A 20,050-nucleotide genomic window follows, 5' to 3' on the forward strand; every position below is an offset into this window, starting at 1 on the left:
GACTGCTTTCCGATCGCCAAGAAACGTGAACGATTTTCACTTCATCTAGGCAGGCAGGCACGCGCATATTCTGGTTAGTTCGTTATCGCCCCTGGTCCCCCGGACCGGATGGCATGTGTAAATGCATTACCCCAACGTAAAAAAAAAATTGTGGGTTAAATTGTGGCGTAGGCGAGAGGCTAGCAACCTGTCACTGCAATGTCACAGTTTCGTTTTCTTTCAACCCCCTTATTTGCCAAGAGTGGCACTGAAGCGTTAGTAGTTTCATGTGTTCTGCCTACCCCTTTATGGGATACAGGCGTGATTGTATGTATGTATGTAAAAAAAAAGGCAGGCACGCGCAACTTCATCGTATTGTAACTTCTGCCAATGAGCGATATGTCAACATTACTAATTACTGTATTTTTAAAAACTGACTTCAATATTCCTTTGAACCTTTGTACCCTTGCTTTAAAGCTCCAATTACATTTTAACTTTAAAATCTTAGGCAAGTTAGAAAACAAGCAAACGCTGCTGTCAACGGGAGTTATAAATGATGGAACCCTTTACCGAAAAGGCCCAGCTTTTTCCCTAAAACGCGATTTCGGGAAATATTCCGCCGGGAGGTATCTGAATGGAATTTTGTGAGTCGGGATATCTTTTATGTTTACGTAAACATGTGTCTAGTACAATGAGGCGAGGATTTGGTGCCTTGATGAATGAATGACTTGGGTTGAAGGATGTTTAGGTGATATTAAGTTAAATAGTCAAAAGTTTGTGGGCAACATATGAAGCTAGATTTGGTGCCTAGGCTATTTTATTTTATTTTTATTTCCTGGAGAAACAACAGAGGTATGTGACAGGATAATACAAATTAATTGACAGTTAACCAGTAACATTAGGTAATTATCACAAAACATGGACGAAATAGATTGACGCAATTTACGGATAAAAAAAATGGTTATACTGAGCACCTTTTACTATGGAACGTTCCTCAAAGTGGGTAAAATGTCACGAATGTCCCGATTCCCGATCAGACTAAGAATTTCATCATCTCCTTTTCACTCGTGGGTGTAGAAGTTTTTTTCGTATATTTGTGATCAATTATGATGATAGCGATGGGCTATCAATATGCAAAATCTCCATTTCACCCAACTTTTTTTATTTTTTTTATTTGTTTTTTTTTCTTCGAACCCGTTAATTGCTTAAATTAGTACTAAAACTTGACTTAGCCTAACTTTTTTGGTAATACTCGTATATAGGCGTTAGGTTTATGTATGACTGTATGGGTATGTCATAAAACTCATAAACGTGTTGCAATAAACCTAACCTAATCATTGCGCCATCTAAACGGACACATCCCTATCAATGAACATAAATCTAATGGAAACTGCCCAGTTAGCCGTGAATCAAAATGACGTGACACGCACTGACGTCACACTGCGCGTTTGTGACGTTACAGCACGTCATTGTTCGCAACGTGTCACGTTTGAGCGGGTTGGTTTCCGAATTGTGATTGGATTTATGCCTTGAGGTTTGGTACGATAATGTCATCATCATCATCCTCCTTAGGTTATCCCGGAGCCTGGGGTCCGCTTTGACAACTAATCCCAAGATTTGGCGTAGGCACTAGTTTTTACGAAAGCGACTGCCATCTGAACTTCCAACCCGAAGGGTAAAACTAGACCTTATTGGAATTAGTCCGTTTTCACGATGTTTTCCTTCATCGAAAAGCGACTGGCAAATATCAAATGACATTTCGCACATAAATTCCGAAAAACTCATTGGTGCGAGCCGGGGTTCGAACCCGCGACCTCCGGAACGAAAGTCGCACGTACTATTACGTCGCATGTAAATATTTTTATTGTTTGTCACTGTCAGTTTAGTACACATAGCTACCGCAGACCGCAATATGGCGCTGGTTGGCAAGTTTAATGCACGGCCAAGCGGTGTCCGACCCTTTAAAACGGTACGATACTGTTGACTTACCTAGACAACCAAACATAAACAAATAATTCGTTCAGTAGTATTAAAAAAAGCATGTAATATCTTTGTATCTTTTGAGTGTAGAGGTATTATGTTGTTTTCCATAATTTTGTTCATGTTACCTGTCATGATAGTTTTTCACCGGATGGTTAAACCGGAAGATCAGCGCTGGAAGTCCCAGCAATATGCTGAGGTTAAACCAACTAGTTACCCTTAACAAAATCTAACTTGTTTGAACCAAAGAGCACGTAGGCGCTATTTTAACCAAAAAAACTTGTTGAACGAACATGAAAATTGGTTGTTTTTTCTCTCAGTGTATGATGCTTTAGTACTGATTGATTATCACGTTTTCTATTCGCGAATTAATAGTATTTTTTAGGGTTCCGTAGTCAACTAGGAACCCTTATAGTTTCGCCATGTCTGTCTGTCCGTCCGTCCGTCCGTCCGTCCGTCCGTCCGTCCGCGGATAATCTCAGTAACCGTTAGCACTAGAAAGCTGAAATTTGGTACCAATATGTATATCAATCACGCCAACAAAGTGCAAAAATAAAAAATGGAAAAAAATGTTTTATTAGGGTACCCCCCCTACATGTAAAGTGGGGGCTGATATTTTTTTTTATTATAACCCCAACGTGTGATATATTGTTGGATAGTTATTTAAAAATGAATAAGAGTTTACTAAGATCGTTTTTTGATAATATTAATATTTTCGGAAATAATCACTCCTAAAGGAAAAAAAAGTGCGTCCCCCCCCCCTCTAACTTTTGAACCATATGTTTAAAAAATATGAAAAAAATGACAAAAGTAGAACTTTATAAAGACTTTCTAGGAAAATTGTTTTGAACTTGATAGGTTCAGTAGTTTTTGAGAAAAATACGGAAAACTACGGAACCCTACACTGAGCGTGGCCCGACACGCTCTTGGCCGGTTTTTTTTATTTCTAAATATTCAAACATTAATGTTGTAAATATTACTACCCGGGACGGAATTTAGTAATAACCTTAATTCCAACTATTCCACGCTACTAAACGCTATCAGCAGCCCATCCATCAAAGTAAACTCAATACATAGCATTATTCATAATTTGTCTCGCTCGCGCAACTATAAATTATATGAAACGCAACGATCAATCAACTCTGAGACACGGTTTAAAACTAAGCTGGGGGTCGCTATTTTGTTTTGGGGTAACTTACCTACAAGCTGCATACAAATACATATAGCTAAATTAGTGAAATGAGTACACTACTCAGCAAAATGGTGTGTACAAGTTTCTAATGGGTCGGCAACGCGCATGTGACACCCTTTGAGTTGCAGACGTCCATAGGTTACGGTGAACGCTTTCCACCAGGTGGACCGCATGCCTGTTTGCCACCGACGCGGTATATAAAAAAATAAGACATTGATAGGGAATTTCGCTGAAGTTTACAAAATTATCAAATTTAAATACATCAAAAATGAAACGTAATAAATACAAAAGTCTTGGCAAAGAATACCTTTTTGTACCCTTTGGTGTAGAAACTCTAGGTCCATGGGGCCCCAGCGCGAACAAGTTGTTCACAGAAATCGCGAAGCGTCTAGTTGAGGTAACTGGTGACCGAAGAGCTGGCGACTTCCTCGCTCAGCGTATCAGCATTGCGATACAGCGAGGAAATGTCGCCAGTATCCTTGGTACAATGCCTCAAGGGCCTATTTTAGACATTAGCTAGCTTTTAAGTTTAGTCTTAGTTTCTTATATAATTATGTAAATATGATCAAAATTGTACAATTTACAAATAACAAGTATGCATGGTAACGCTATATACATTTTGTCTTTCCGACCTTGGCATTTTCTATGGGAGAGTAACTTTCTTTTTGTGATTTCGAGTTTGTTCAAATTGAAAAAGTTGTTCAGTATGACCTTTATAAATATTCTCCCCGTAGGTATATTACTGCAAGTGCCTAGATTCTGTACGAAATACTTACAAACAGTCACTGCATTTATAATATATTATTTACTTCTCAAATTCTTCTTATCTATACGTAATGCACTCACCCACTTTTGTTAGGTACTTAAAGCTCATTAAAATCTGCTAAACCAAAATGAAGTAAATCAACAAATTCTTCAAATACCGTTGCATACCTGAAACAAAAAAAAAACATTAGTCGAACAGGCGGACGCACTGACCCCCGGCACGGGGCAAAAAGAAACAATAAATATTGTTAAACGCGAACAAAAACCATTTGACTTCGAAAAGCAGGCTGTTCACGGGCGTATTGAAATTGTGAGCAGCGATCATAGTAATTTCATAAGCTAAAAAAATAACTTTTCCGTTTAAAAATAGTGACGGAAATTCGATTTTGCTGCGAGCGTGACAGAATATGACATTAAATTGGCAGGTGAACATTGTAATAAATTCCAAATTTGTACAGTCTGGAATCCTAAATGTTTCTTAACATGCGCAGTATATTTTCCCATTCAATTTGAAGTACTTAACTAAAGCTAAAAACGCAATACTCGTAATGATATTCTGTGATCCCGGGCACGCATCTTGCGCACGCTAAGTAACGACGAGAAAATATTTTTTTCTACTCCCGAACTGTTATTCGTCATTTACAGGATCGTGCATAGATCTTTGAAACCCTACATAAAAGTCTATTTCCCAAAGCCAGCGTCCGCTGGCTTTCCACACATGCGCCCAGTATCGAAAAAACTGAAAACGCATTGTTCTGTAACCATGGCAACACATTGTTATAACGATACTGCACGCGTGCGCGGGAAGGCTTTGGGCAGCTGATCTGAATTTCACGAAAGCTATTTAAGTAAACTATTAAAAACTAAGTGCATGGTTGTAGAAAAAGTACTGTATGCAACGGTGTTTAACTGAGTCAAAAAATATCTAATCGTGGCGTCTTACTATTAAAGCACTTAATTTATAGTATTTTATGCAACAGGCGTTTAAAGGAGGTTCGGCTTCGCCTCAAATTGTTACCCACGCCACTCGTCTTTTTTGACCTTTGTGATTAAGCATCAATGAGCTTATGTGTAAAAGGGCAGCACCAATATACTCTTTTTCGAAAAGACATCTACAAAATGCGGCACTGCATCATTTTATTATGGTACGTAATACATTTTTTTTATTAAAAATTCCTTACTTGGTATCACGTTATTTTACCGGCGTGAAGTTAGCAGCCAAAGTTAGCAGCCGCCGATAACCCGACCAAATTAAGAAGTAAATTTTTTTTTTCACAATTTGGTGCATAAAAGCTACTAATTTGTTCCAAATATGATATTTATGAAGTAAATATAAAAGAATACACTGAAAATCAGAAAATCATAACATTTGAGCTCGGCTGCTAACTTTTATTATCAGCGGCCAAACAAGTTATATTAACTCATATATTGTAACCTTAGGACTACCTTAAGGGGAAATAACGTGTAATCCGTAAGAAAGACTATACCTACGACAAAAACAAATCTTAAGTGATACCGATTTTCAAGGTGCCAGAAATTAACATAATCAATAAATACCTAGTATGAAACTTTTCCTCATTAAATAATTATCATCTCCATTTAATACGAATAAATAAACCTTTTCTAAATATAAACCGTATATCCAGTGAGTCACACTATACGACAAAAATAAGCCTAAAATAGTACATGATTAGTAGTAGACAGAAAAATAAAATGAAAAGAAATAACGAGTTTTTGGAATGAATTCGGCTGCCAAGTGATAGCGTTCAAAGTAAACAAGGTACAGCACTACTAAAAACAGATTCAAATAGCCAGTTAGAAGTCAAATAAAACATATATTATAATGTTGCGAAACCAATCATACACCTAGACCTAAAAATTAAAAGATTAATGAAATAAATTCGGCCACTGAGTGAAAGCGTAAACAGAATGAGGTAGAGTTTCGGCATAAATGAACTATTCTAGACGCAAATCGTATATATTATTATTAGGACTATACGACAACAGAAAACCTGAAGTGAGATCAAATTTGTAGTAACCAGAAAATGTACATGAAAAACATTGAATTGAAACTATTCCAAATCCCCATTCAAAAATTATTATCTCCAAGTTAAACGGCAAAACTGAACATTTTTAGGCATGAAACATATAGCCTATTGGCCAAGCTACACGACACTACTAAGCCTGATGTGATACCGAATTTGTAGTAGCCACAAAATGTACATGAAAAACATGGAATTGAAACTATTCCAAATCGCCATTCAAAAATTATTATCTCCAAGTTAAACGGCAAAAGTGAACTTTTTAAGGCATGAAACATATAGCCTATTAACCAACCTATACGACACTACTAAGCCTAAAGTGATACCGAATTTGTAGTAGCCAGAAAATATACATGAAGGAAATGAAATTTAAACTATTCCAAATCCCCATTCAAAAATTATTATCTCCAAGTTAAACGGCAAAACTGAACTTTTTCAGGAATGTAACATATAGCCTATTAGCCAAGCATAACGACACTACTAAGCCTAACGTGATACCGAATTTGTAGTAGCCAGAAAATGTACATGAAGGAAATGTAATTGTCTCTATTCCAAATCCCCATTTAAAAATTATTATCTCCAAATTAAACGGCAAAAATGAACTTTTTCAGGAATGTAACATATAGCCTATTAGCCAAGCTACACGACACTACTAAACCTTACGTGATACCGAATTTGTAGTAGCCAGAATATGTACTTAAAGGAAATGGAATTGAAACTATTCCAAATCCCCATTAAAAAATTAGTATCTCTAAGTTAAACGGCAAAAGTGAACGTTTTTAGGCACGTAATATATAGCCTATTAGCCAAGCTACATGATACTATTAAGCCTTACTTGATACCGAATTTGTAGTAGCCAGAAAATGTACTTGAAGGAAATGGAATTGAAGCTAGTCCAAATCCCCATTCAAAAATTATTATCTCCAAGTCAAACGGCAAAAATGAACTTTTCAGGCATGTGACATATAGCCTACTAGCCAAGCTACACGACACTACTAAGCATTACGTGATACCGAATTTGTAGTAGCCAGAAAATGTACTTGAAGGAAATGGAATTGAAACTATTCCAAATCCCCATTCAAAAATTACTACCTCCAAGCTAAACGGCAAAAGAGAACATTTTAAGGCATGAAGCATATAGCATATTAGCCAAGCTATATGACACTACTAAGTCTGATGTGATACCGAATTTGTAGTAGCCAGAAAATGTACATGTAGGAAATGGAATTGAAACAATTCCAAATCCCCATTCAAAAATTATTATCTCCAAGTCACACGGCAAAAATGAACTATTTCAGGCATGTAACATATAGCCTATTAGCGAAGCTACACGACACTACTAAGCCTTACGTGATACCGAATTTGTAGTAGCCAGAAAATATACATGAAGGAAATGGAATTGAAACTATTCCAAATCCCCATTCAAAAATTACTACCTCCAAGTTATTTAAACGGCAAAAGTGAACTTTTTAGGCATCACACCTCTAGCCTATTAGCTAAGCTACAATACAATACTAAGCCTGATGTGATACCGAATTTGTAGTAGCCAGAAAATGTACATGAAGGAAATGTAATTGACTCTATTCCAAATCCCCATTCAAAAATTATTATCTCCAAGTTAAACGGCAAAAATGAACTTTTTCAGGAATGAAACATATAGCCTATTAGCTAAGCTACACGACACTACTAAGCCTTACGTGATACCGAATTTGTAGTAGCCAGAATATGTACTTGAAGGAAATGGAATTGAAACTATTCCAAATCCCCATTAAAAAATTATTATCTCTAAGTTAAACGGCAAAAGTCAACGTTTTTAGGCACGTAATATATAGCTTATTAGCAAAGCTACATGATACTATTAAGCCTTACTTGATATCGAATTTGTAGTAGCCAGAAAATGTACTTAAAGGAAATGGAATTGAAGCTATTCCAAATCCCCATTCAAAAATTATTATCTCCAAGTAAAACGGCAAAAATGAACTTTTTCAGGCATGTGAAATATAGCCTACTAGCCAAGCTACACGACACTACTAAGCCTTACGTGATACCAAATTTGTAGTAGCCAGAAAATGTACTTGAAGGAAATGGAATTGAAACTATTCCAAATCCCCATTCAAAAATTACTACCTCCAAGTTAAACGGCAAAAGTGAACATTTTTAGGCATGAAACATATAGCATATTAGCCAAGCTATATGACACTACTAAGTCTGAAGTGATACCGAATTTGTAGTAGACAGAAAATGTACATGAAGGAAATGGAATTGAAACAATTCTTAATCCCCATTCAGAAATTATTATCTCGAAGTTAAACGGCAAAAATGAACTTTTTCAGCGATGTAACATATAGCCTATTAGTCAAGCTACACGACACTACTAAGCCTTACGTGATACCGAATTTGTAGTAGCCAGAAAATGTACTTGAAGGAAATGGAATTGAAGCTATTCCAAATCCCCATTCAAAATTTATTATCTCCAAGTCAAACGGCAAAAATGAACTTTTTCAGGCATGTGACATATAGCCTACTAGCCAAGCTACACGACACTACTAAGCCTTACGTGATACCTAATTTGTAGTAGCCAGAAAATGTACTTGAAGGAAATGGAATTGAAACTATTCCAAATCCCCATTCAAAAATTACTACCTCCAAGTTAAACGGCAAAAGTGAACATTTTTAGGCATGAAACATATAGCATATTAGCCAAGCTATATGATACTACTAAGTCTGATGTGATACCCAATTTGTAGTAGCCAGAAAATGTGCATGAAGGAAATGGAATTGAAACAATTCCAAATCCCCATTCAAAAATTATTTTCTCCAAGTTAAACGGCAAAAATGAACTTTTACAGGCATGTAACATATAGCCTATGAGCCAAGCTACACGACACTACTAAGCCTTACGTGATACCCAATTTGTAGTAGCCAGAAAATGTACTTGAAGGAAATGGAATTGAAACTATTCCAAATCCCCATTCAAAAATCATTATCTCCAAGTCAAACGGCAAAAATGAACTTTTCAGGCATGTGACATATAGCCTATTAGCCAAGCTACACGACAGTACTAAGCCTTACGTGATACCGAATTTGTAGTAGCCAGAAAATGTACATGAAGGAAATGGAATTGAAACAATTCCTAATCCCCATTCAAAAATTATTATCTCCAATTCAAACGGCAAAAATGAAGTTTTTCAGGCATTAGTCATATAGCCTATTAGCCAAGCTATATGACACTACTAAACCTGACGTGATACTGAATTTGTAGTAGCCAGAAAATGTACATGAAAGAAAATGGAATTGAAACTATTCCAAATCCCCATTTGGAATGAATTCGGCTGCTAAGTGATTGCGTTCAAAGTAAACAAGGTACAGCTGTACTAAAAACAGATTTAAATAGCCAGTTAGAAGCTTAATAAAACTTATAGTATAAAGTTGTGATAACGACTTTGTAGTATCCACAAAATGTACATGAAAAACATGGAATTGAAACCATTCCAAATCGCCATTAAAAAATTATTATCTCCAAGATAAACGGCAAAAGTGAACTTTTTAGGCATGAAACATATAGCCTATTAGCCAAGCTATACGACACTGCTAAGTCTATTGTGATACCGAATTTGTAGTAGCCAGAAAATGTACATGAAGTAAATGAAATTGAAACGATTCCAAATCCCCATTCAAAAATTATTATCTCCAAGTCAAACGGCAAAAATGAACTTTTTCAGGCATGTGACATATAGCCTACTAGCCAAGCTACACGACACTACTAAGCCTTACGTGATACCTAATTTGTAGTAGCCAGAAAATGTACTTGAAAGAAATGGAATTGAAACTATTCCAAATCCCCATTCAAAAATTACTACCTCCAAGTTAAACGGCAAAAGTGAATATTTTTAGGCATGAAACATATAGCATATTAGCCAAGCTATATGATACTACTAAGTCTGATGTGATACCCAATTTGTAGTAGCCAGAAAATGTGCATGAAGGAAATGGAATTGAAACAATTCCAAATCCCCATTCAAAAATTATTTTCTCCAAGTTAAACGGCAAAAATGAACTATTACAGGCATGTAACATATAGCCTATGAGCCAAGCTACACGACACTACTAAGCCTTACGTGATACCCAATTTGTAGTAGCCAGAAAATGTACTTGAAGGAAATGGAATTGAAACTATTCCAAATCCCCATTCAAAAATCATTATCTCCAAGTCAAACGGCAAAAATGAACTTTTTCAGGCATGTGACATATAGCCTATTAGCCAAGCTACACGACAGTACTAAGCCTTACGTGATACCGAATTTGTAGTAGCCAGAAAATGTACATGAAGGAAATGGAATTGAAACAATTCCTAATCCCCATTCAAAAATTATTATCTCCAATTCAAACGGCAAAAATGAAGTTTTTCAGGCATTAGTCATATAGCCTATTAGCCAAGCTATACGACACTACTAAACCTGACGTGATACTGAATTTGTAGTAGCCACAAAATGTACATGAAAGAAAATGGAATTGAAACTATTCCAAATCCCCATTTGGAATGAATTCGGCTGCTAAGTGATTGCGTTCAAAGTAAACAAGGTACAGCTGTACTAAAAACAGATTTAAATAGCCAGTTAGAAGCTTAATAAAACTTATAGTATAAAGTTGTGATAACGACTTTGTAGTATCCACAAAATGTACATGAAAAACATGGAATTGAAACCATTCCAAATCGCCATTCAAAAATTATTATCTCCAAGATAAACGGCAAAAGTGAACTTTTTTAGGCATGAAACATATAGCCTATTAGCCAAGCTATACGACACTGCTAAGTCTATTGTGATACCGAATTTGTAGTAGCCAGAAAATGTACATGAAGTAAATGAAATTGAAACGATTCCAAATCCCCATTCAAAAATTATTATCTCCAAGTCAAACGGCAAAAATGAACTTTTTCAGGCATGTGACATATAGCCTACTAGCCAAGCTATACGACACTATTAAGCATTACGTGATACCGAATTTGTAGTAGCCAGAAAATGTACTTGAAAGAAATGGAATTGAAACTATTCCAAATCCCCATTCAAAAATTACTACCTCCAAGCTAAACGGCAAAAGAGAACATTTTCAGGCATGAAGCATATAGCATATTAGCCAAGCTATATGACACTACTAAGTCTGATGTGATACCGAATTTGTAGTAGCCAGAAAATGTACATGTAAGAAATGGAATTGAAACAATTCCAAATCCCCATTCAAAAATTATTATCTCCAAGTCAGACGGCAAAAATGAACTATTTCAGGCATGTAACATATAGCCTATTAGCCAAGCTTCACGACACTACTAAGCCTTACGTGATACCGAATTTGTAGTAGCCAGAAAATATACATGAAGGAAATGGAATTGAAACTATTCCAAATCCCCATTCAAAAATTACTACCTCCAAGTTATTTAAACGGCAAAAGTGAACTTTTTAGGCATGACACCTCTAGCCTATTAGCTAAGCTACAATACAATACTAAGCCTGATGTGATACCGAATTTGTAGTAGCCAGAAAATGTACATGAAGGAAATGTAATTGACTCTATTCCAAATCCCCATTCAAAAATTATTATCTCTAAGTTAAACGGCAAAAGTCAACGTTTTTAGGCACGTAATATATAGCTTATTAACCAAGCTACATGATACTATTAAGCCTTACTTGATACCGAATTTGTAGTAGCCAGAAAATGTACTTAAAGGAAATGGAATTGAAGCTATTCCAAATCCCCATTCAAAAATTATTATCTCCAAGTAAAACGGCAAAAATGAACTTTTTCAGGCATGTGAAATATAGCCTACTAGCCAAGCTACACGACACTACTAAGCCTTACGTGATACCAAATTTGTAGTAGCCAGAAAATGTACTTGAAGGAAATGGAATTGAAACTATTCCAAATCCCCATTCAAAAATTACTACCTCCAAGTTAAACGGCAAAAGTGAACATTTTTAGGCATGAAGCATATAGCATATTAGCCATGCTATATGACACTACTAAGTCTGATGTGATACCGAATTTGTAGTAGACAGAAAATGTACATGAAGGAAATGGAATTGAAACAATTCTTAATCCCCATTCAGAAATTATTACCTCGAAGTTAAACGGCAAAAATGAACTTTTTCAGCGATGTTACATATAGCCTATTAGCCAAGCTACACGACACTACTAAGCCTTACGTGATACCGAATTTGTAGTAGCCAGAAAATGTACTTGAAGGAAATGGAATTGAAGCTATTCCAAATCCCCATTCAAAAATTATTATCTCCAAGTCAAACGGCAAAAATGAACTTTTTCAGGCATGTGACATATAGCCTACTAGCCAAGCTACACGACACTACTAAGCCTTACGTGATACCGAATTTGTAGTAGCCAGAAAATGTACATGAAGGAAATGGAATTGAAACAATTCCAAATCCCCATTCAAAAATTATTATCTCCAAGTCAAACGGCAAAAATGAACTTTTTCAGGCATGTAGTCATATAGCCTATTAGCCAAGCTACACGACACTACTAAGCCTTACGTGATACCAATTTGTAGTAGCCAGAAAATGTACATGAAGGAAATGGAATTGAAACTATTCCAAATCCCCATTCAAAAATTACTACCTCCAAGTTATTAAACGGCAAAAGTGAACATTTTTAGGCATGAAACATATAGCCTATTAGCCAAGCTATATGACACTACTAAGAATCTGATGTGATACCCCATTCAGAATTTGTAGTAGCCAGAAAATGTACATGAATGAAATGGAATTGAAACTATTCCAAATCCCCATTCAAAAATTATTATCTCCAAGTTAAACGGCAAAAATGAACTTTTTCAGGCATGAAACATATAGCCTATTAGCCAAGCTACACGACACTACTAAGCCTGATGTGATACCGAATTTGTAGTAGCCAGAAAATGTACTTGAAGGAAATGGAATTGAAACTATTCCAAATCCCCATTCAAAAATTATTATCTCCAAGTTAAACGGCAAAAATGAACTTTTTCAGGCATGTTGAACATATAGCCTATTAGCCAAGCTACACGACACTACTAAGCCTTACGTGATACCGAATTTGTAGTAGCCAGAAAATGTACTTGAAGGAAATGGAATTGAAACTATTCCAAATCCCCATTCAAAAATCATTATCTCCAAGTCAAACGGCAAAAATGAACTTTTTCAGGCATGTGACATATAGCCTATTAGCCAAGCTACACGACACTACTAAGCCTTACGTGATACCGAATTTGTAGTAGCCAGAAAATGTACATGAAGGAAATGGAATTGAAACAATTCCTAATCCCCATTCAAAAATTATTATCTCCAATTCAAACGGCAAAAATGAACTTTTTCAGGCATTAGTCATATAGCCTATTAGCCAAGCTACACGACACTACTAAACCTGACGTGATACTGAATTTGTAGTAGCCAGAAAATGTACATGAAAGAAAATGGAATTGAAACTATTCCAAATCCCCATTTGGAATGAATTCGGCTGCTAAGTGATTGCGTTCAAAGTAAACAAGGTACAGCTGTACTAAAAACAGATTTAAATAGCCAGTTAGAAGCTTAATAAAACTTATAGTATAAAGTTGTGATAACGAATTTGTAGTAGCCACAAAATGTACATGAAAAACATGGAATTGAAACCATTCCAAATCGCCATTCAAAAATTATTATCTCCAAGATAAACGGCAAAAGTGAACTTTTTTAGGCATGAAACATATAGCCTATTAGCCAAGCTATACGACACTGCTAAGTCTATTGTGATACCGAATTTGTAGTAGCCAGAAAATGTACATGAAGTAAATGAAATTGAAACGATTCCAAATCCCCATTCAAAAATTATTATCTCCAAGTCAAACGGCAAAAATGAACTTTTTCAGGCATGTGACATATAGCCTACTAGCCAAGCTACACGACACTACTAAGCCTTACGTGATACCTAATTTGTAGTAGCCAGAAAATGTACTTGAAGAAATGGAATTGAAACTATTCCAAATCCCCATTCAAAAATTACTACCTCCAAGTTAAACGGCAAAAGTGAATATTTTTAGGCATGAAACATATAGCATATTAGCCAAGCTATATGATACTACTAAGTCTGATGTGATACCCAATTTGTAGTAGCCAGAAAATGTACATGAAGGAAATGGAATTGAAACAATTCTTAATCCCCATTCAGAAATTATTATCTCCAAGTTAAACGGCAAAAATGAACTTTTTCAGGCATGTAACATATAGCCTATAGCCAAGCTACACGACACTACTAAGCCTTACGTGATACCTAATTTGTAGTAGCCAGAAAATGTACTTGAAGGAAATGGAATTGAAACTATTCCAAATCCCCATTCAAAAATCATTATCTCCAAGTCAAACGGCAAAAATGAACTTTTTCAGGCATGTGACATATAGCCTATTAGCCAAGCTACACGACAGTACTAAGCCTTACGTGATACTGAATTTGTAGTAGCCAGAAAATGTACATGAAGGAAATGGAATTGAAACAATTCCTAATCCCCATTCAAAAATTATTATCTCCAATTCAAACGGCAAAAATGAAGTTTTTCAGGCATTAGTCATATAGCCTATTAGCCAAGCTATACGACACTACTAAACCTGACGTGATACTGAATTTGTAGTAGCCAGAAAATGTACATGAAAGAAAATGGAATTGAAACTATTCCAAATCCCCATTTGGAATGAATTCGGCTGCTAAGTGATTGCGTTCAAAGTAAACAAGGTACAGCTGTACTAAAAACAGATTTAAATAGCCAGTTAGAAGCTTAATAAAACTTATAGTATAAAGTTGTGATAACGACTTTGTAGTATCCACAAAATGTACATGAAAAACATGGAATTGAAACCATTCCAAATCGCCATTCAAAAATTATTATCTCCAAGATAAACGGCAAAAGTGAACTTTTTAGGCATGAAACATATAGCCTATTAGCCAAGCTATACGACACTGCTAAGTCTATTGTGATACCGAATTTGTAGTAGCCAGAAAATGTACATGAAGTAAATGAAATTGAAACGATTCCAAATCCCCATTCAAAAATTATTATCTCCAAGTCAGACGGCAAAAATGAACTTTTTCAGGCATGTGACATATAGCCTACTAGCCAAGCTATACGACACTATTAAGCATTACGTGATACCGAATTTGTAGTAGCCAGAAAATGTACTTGAAGGAAATGGAATTGAAACTATTCCAAATCCCCATTCAAAAATTACTACCTCCAAGTTAAACGGCAAAAGTGAACATTTTTAGGCATGAAACATATAGCATATTAGCCAAGCTATATGACACTACTAAGTCTGAAGTGATACCGAATTTGTAGTAGACAGAAAATGTACATGAAGGAAATGGAATTGAAACAATTCTTAATCCCCATTCAGAAATTATTATCTCGAAGTTAAACGGCAAAAATGAACTTTTTCAGCGATGTAACATATAGCCTATTAGTAAAGCTACACGACACTACTAAGCCTTACGTGATACCGAATTTGTAGTAGCCAGAAAATGTACTTGAAGGAAATGGAATTGAAGCTATTCCAAATCCCCATTCAAAAATTATTATCTCCAAGTCAAACGGCAAAAATGAACTTTTTCAGGCATGTGACATATAGCCTACTAGCCAAGCTACACGACACTACTAAGCCTTACGTGATACCTAATTTGTAGTAGCCAGAAAATGTACTTGAAGGAAATGGAATTGAAACTATTCCAAATCCCCATTCAAAAATTACTACCTCCAAGTTAAACGGCAAAAGTGAACATTTTTAGGCATGAAACATATAGCATATTAGCCAAGCTATATGATACTACTAAGTCTGATGTGATACCCAATTTGTAGTAGCCAGAAAATGTGCATGAAGGAAATGGAATTGAAACAATTCCAAATCCCCATTCAAAAATTATTTTCTCCAAGTTAAACGGCAAAAATGAACTTTTACAGGCATGTAACATATAGCCTATGAGCCAAGCTACACGACACTACTAAGCCTTACGTGATACCCAATTTGTAGTAGCCAGAAAATGTACTTGAAGGAAATGGAATTGAAACTATTCCAAATCCCCATTCAAAAATCATTATCTCCAAGTCAAACGGCAAAAATGAACTTTTTCAGGCATGTGACATATAGCCTATTAGCCAAGCTACACGACAGTACTAAGCCTTACGTGATACCGAATTTGTAGTAGCCAGAAAATGTACATGAAGGAAATGGAATTGAAACAATTCCTAATCCCCATTCAAAAATTATTATCTCCAATTCAAACGGCAAAAATGAAGTTTTTCAGGCATTAGTCATATAGCCTATTAGCCAAGCTATATGACACTACTAAACCTGACGTGATACTGAATTTGTAGTAGCCAGAAAATGTACATGAAAGAAAATGGAATTGAAACTATTCCAAATCCCCATTTGGAATGAATTCGGCTGTTAAGTGATTGCGTTCAAAGTAAACAAGGTACAGCTGTACTAAAAACAGATTTAAATAGCCAGTTAGAAGCTTAATAAAACTTATAGTATAAAGTTGTGATAACGACTTTGTAGTATCCACAAAATGTACATGAAAAACATGGAATTGAAACCATTCCAAATCGCCATTAAAAAATTATTATCTCCAAGATAAACGGCAAAAGTGAACTTTTTTAGGCATGAAACATATAGCCTATTAGCCAAGCTATACGACACTGCTAAGTCTATTGTGATACCGAATTTGTAGTAGCCAGAAAATGTACATGAAGTAAATGAAATTGAAACGATTCCAAATCCCCATTCAAAAATTATTATCTCCAAGTCAAACGGCAAAAATGAACTTTTTCAGGCATGTGACATATAGCCTACTAGCCAAGCTACACGACACTACTAAGCCTTACGTGATACCTAATTTGTAGTAGCCAGAAAATGTACTTGAAAGAAATGGAATTGAAACTATTCCAAATCCCCATTCAAAAATTACTACCTCCAAGTTAAACGGCAAAAGTGAATATTTTTAGGCATGAAACATATAGCATATTAGCCAAGCTATATGATACTACTAAGTCTGATGTGATACCCAATTTGTAGTAGCCAGAAAATGTGCATGAAGGAAATGGAATTGAAACAATTCCAAATCCCCATTCAAAAATTATTTTCTCCAAGTTAAACGGCAAAAATGAACTTTTACGGGCATGTAACATATAGCCTATGAGCCAAGCTACACGACACTACTAAGCCTTACGTGATACCCAATTTGTAGTAGCCAGAAAATGTACTTGAAGGAAATGGAACTGAAACTATTCCAAATCCCCATTCAAAAATCATTATCTCCAAGTCAAACGGCAAAAATGAACTTTTTCAGGCATGTGACATATAGCCTATTAGCCAAGCTACACGACAGTACTAAGCCTTACGTGATACTGAATTTGTAGTAGCCAGAAAATGTACATGAAGGAAATGGAATTGAAACAATTCCTAATCCCCATTCAAAAATTATTATCTCCAATTCAAACGGCAAAAATGAAGTTTTTCAGGCATTAGTCATATAGCCTATTAGCCAAGCTATACGACACTACTAAACCTGACGTGATACTGAATTTGTAGTAGCCAGAAAATGTACATGAAAGAAAATGGAATTGAAACTATTCCAAATCCCCATTTGGAATGAATTCGGCTGCTAAGTGATTGCGTTCAAAGTAAACAAGGTACAGCTGTACTAAAAACAGATTTAAATAGCCAGTTAGAAGCTTAATAAAACTTATAGTATAAAGTTGTGATAACGACTTTGTAGTATCCACAAAATGTACATGAAAAACATGGAATTGAAACCATTCCAAATCGCCATTCAAAAATTATTATCTCCAAGATAAACGGCAAAAGTGAACTTTTTTAGGCATGAAACATATAGCCTATTAGCCAAGCTATACGACACTGCTAAGTCTATTGTGATACCGAATTTGTAGTAGCCAGAAAATGTACATGAAGTAAATGAAATTGAAACGATTCCAAATCCCCATTCAAAAATTATTATCTCCAAGTCAAACGGCAAAAATGAACTTTTTCAGGCATGTGACATATAGCCTACTAGCCAAGCTATACGACACTATTAAGCATTACGTGATACCGAATTTGTAGTAGCCAGAAAATGTACTTGAAGGAAATGGAATTGAAACTATTCCAAATCCCCATTCAAAAATTACTACCTCCAAGCTAAACGGCAAAAGAGAACATTTTCAGGCATGAAGCTTATAGCATATTAGCCAAGCTATATGACACTACTAAGTCTGATGTGATACCGAATTTGTAGTAGCCAGAAAATGTACATGTAGGAAATGGAATTGAAACAATTCCAAATCCCCATTCAAAAATTATTATCTCCAAGTCAGACGGCAAAAATGAACTATTTCAGGCATGTACCATATAGCCTATTAGCCAAGCTTCACGACACTACTAAGCCTTACGTGATACCGAATTTGTAGTAGCCAGAAAATATACATGAAGGAAATGGAATTGAAACTATTCCAAATCCCCATTCAAAAATTACTACCTCCAAGTTATTTAAACGGCAAAAGTGAACTTTTTTAGGCATGACACCTCTAGCCTATTAGCTAAGCTACAATACAATACTAAGCCTGATGTGATACCGAATTTGTAGTAGCCAGAAAATGTACATGAAGGAAATGTAATTGACTCTATTCCAAATCCCCATTCAAAAATTATTATCTCTAAGTTAAACGGCAAAAGTCAACGTTTTTAGGCACGTAATATATAGCTTATTAACCAAGCTACATGATACTATTAAGGCTTACTTGATACCGAATTTGTAGTAGCCAGAAAATGTACTTAAAGGAAATGGAATTGAAGCTATTCCAAATCCCCATTCAAAAATTATTATCTCCAAGTAAAACGGCAAAAATGAACTTTTTCAGGCATGTGAAATATAGCCTACTAGCCAAGCTACACGACACTACTAAGCCTTACGTGATACCTAATTTGTAGTAGCCAGAAAATGTACTTGAAGGAAATGGAATTGAAACTATTCCAAATCCCCATTCAAAAATTACTACCTCCAAGTTAAACGGCAAAAGTGAATATTTTTAGGCATGAAACATATAGCATATTAGCCAAGCTATATGATACTACTAAGTCTGATGTGATACCCAATTTGTAGTAGCCAGAAAATGTGCATGAAGGAAATGGAATTGAAACAATTCCAAATCCCCATTCAAAAATTATTTTCTCCAAGTTAAACGGCAAAAATGAACTTTTTCAGGAATGAAACCTCTAGCTTATTAGCTAAGCTACAATACAGTACTAAACCTGATGTGATACCGAATTTGTAGTAGCCAGAAAATGTACTTGAAGGAAATGGAATTGAAACTATTCCAAATCCCCATTCAAAAATTATTATCTCCAAGTCAAACGTCAAAAATGAACTTTTTCAGGCATGTGACGTATAGCCTACTAGCCTAGCTACACGACACTACTAAGCCTTACGTGATACCTAATTTGTAGTAGCCAGAAAATGTACTTGAAGGAAATGGAATTGAAGCTATTCCAAATCCCCATTCAAAAATTATTATCTCCAAGTCAAACGTCAAAAATGAACTTTTTCAGGCATGTGACGTATAGCCTACTAGCCTAGCTACACGACACTACTAAGCCTTACGTGATACCTAATTTGTAGTAGCCAGAAAATGTACTTGAAGGAAATGGAATTGAAACTATTCCAAATCCCCATTCAAAAATTACTACCTCCAAGTTATACGGCAAAAGTGAACATTTTTAGGCATGAAACATATAGCATGTTAGCCAAGCTATATGACACTACTAAGTCTGATGTGATACCCAATTTGTAGTAGCCAGAAAATGTGCATGAATGAAATGGAATTGAAACAATTCCAAATCCCCATTCAAAAATTATTTTCTCCAAGTTAAACGGCAAAAATGAACTTTTTCAGGAATGAAACCTCTAGCTTATTAGCTAAGCTACAATACAGTACTAAACCTGATGTGATACCGAATTTGTAGTAGCCAGAAAATGTACTTGAAGGAAATGGAATTGAAACTATTCCAAATCCCCATTCAAA

The sequence above is a fragment of the Leguminivora glycinivorella genome, chromosome 8, assembly GCF_023078275.1.
Source record: "Leguminivora glycinivorella isolate SPB_JAAS2020 chromosome 8, LegGlyc_1.1, whole genome shotgun sequence".
Taxonomy (NCBI): Eukaryota; Metazoa; Arthropoda; class Insecta; order Lepidoptera; family Tortricidae; genus Leguminivora; species Leguminivora glycinivorella.